Genomic DNA, 1,632 nt, shown 5'->3' on the forward strand with positions numbered 1-1,632 from the left:
GAGGGCACAGCCTAGCACACGGGCGTGTGTCTTGGCCGTGTACCCAAATGCATGCTGACGTCATAAGCAGAATGCTCGAGTTTTTGGACACAGGTGACCACACGGGCGTGTCTAGGCCGTGTGGAGGACACGGGCCAAGGACACAGGTGTCTGGTTGGCCACGTGAAAACCCCTGTAGGTTCGAAATAGAAAATAAATTCAATTAATTCCACACGAGTAGGGAACACGAGCGTGTGCATTGCCTCTACACGGGCGTGTGAGGTTTAACTTAGAAAATTTTTCAAGAACTTTCTCAGGTCCTCGGTTTAGTCTTAGACCTTTCTCGATGTATGTTTTGGGTCCCGTAGGCCCATAATAGGGACATTAAGATGTTGTTTGATTGGGTTCAAATTGGAACAAAATTTTATAACCCTTAATTCTCGAAAATGTTCAAGTACATTTCTGGTAATGTCTCGTACTTGATCTCAATCTCGGGTACGAGTATGGGGTGTTACAAGACGCACTGAGGTTGAAGTTGTTTCCATACTCGTTGCAAGATCGAGCACGTGCATGGCTCAATTCATTGCCACCAAGTTCCATATCTACATGGCAAGAATTAGCTAAGAGATTTTTGGTTAAGTATTTCCTGCTTAGAAAAAATGCTAAGTTGAGGAATGAGATCACAACTTTCCAATAATTAGATGACGAGTCTTTGTATGAGGCTTGGAAGTGATTGAAGGAGTTACTTCATAAGTGCCCTCATCATGGGTTCCCTCATTGTATCCAATTGGAGACATTCTATAATGGTCTCAATGCACATACAAGATTGATGGTAAATGTTTCTACGAATGGTGCAATTTTGTTTGTCTAAGTCTTATAATGAGGCTTATGAGATCATTGAGAAGATCACGAGTAATAACTATCAATGGCCAACAAATCGAACAACTTTAGGAAGATGTGTAGCCGGAGTTGATGAAGTTGACACCCTCACTTCATTATCAGCTTAGGTATTGCCTATTTCCTCTATGTTAAAACAGTTTACTGCTAATAGTGCTAATAATTTTGTAGCTCAACCACCAAGTCCGTTTGAAGTAGTTTCCTGTGTGTATTGTGGGGAAGGTCATTCTTTTGAGAATTGTCCTTCAAAACCCGAGTCAGTATACTATGTGGGGAACCAGCATCAAAATAGGAGTGGACAAGGACCTTGGTCCAACTTCTACAATCATTCATGGCGTAATCATCCTAAATTTTCTTGGAGCAACCAAGAAAATGGACCGAACAACAACTTCTTGCAGCATAGACCCAACCAATCTCAAGGGTTTAATCAACAAGCTCCAAAACCACCTCAAGCTGAGACATCAAATACTTTGGAGAACTTGTTGAAAGCGTACATGGCAAAGAATCACTTTGATCCAAAGCCAAGTAGCAACATTGAAAAATTTGGAAAACCAAATGGGTCAGTTAGCTACAGAGCTTCGTAATAGACTGTAAGGAACCTTGCCAGGCGATATTGAGAATCCAAGGAATTTGGGTAAAGAAGTTATCAAGGTAGTGGCATTGCGAAATGGTAAAATTTTGGAACCCCGATTGACTAATGTCGAAGATAAGCCCGTTGAGAAGAATCAACAAGCTGTTGAAATTCCTACACCAAAG

The 1,632-nt window shown here is 41.5% G+C and overlaps 1 non-coding gene across 1 annotated transcript; it reads right to left on the reverse strand.

The window, feature by feature from the left end:
* Positions 1-643: 643 nt before the first annotated feature.
* On the reverse strand, positions 644-750 carry LOC128294718 (small nucleolar RNA R71). The gene has a single exon (XR_008285025.1). It is a non-coding gene; the product is annotated as a small nucleolar RNA R71 (small nucleolar RNA).
* Positions 751-1,632: the final 882 nt, after the last annotated feature.

This window comes from Gossypium arboreum, chromosome 6, assembly GCF_025698485.1.
Source record: "Gossypium arboreum isolate Shixiya-1 chromosome 6, ASM2569848v2, whole genome shotgun sequence".
In the NCBI taxonomy this organism is placed as follows: domain Eukaryota; kingdom Viridiplantae; phylum Streptophyta; class Magnoliopsida; order Malvales; family Malvaceae; genus Gossypium; species Gossypium arboreum.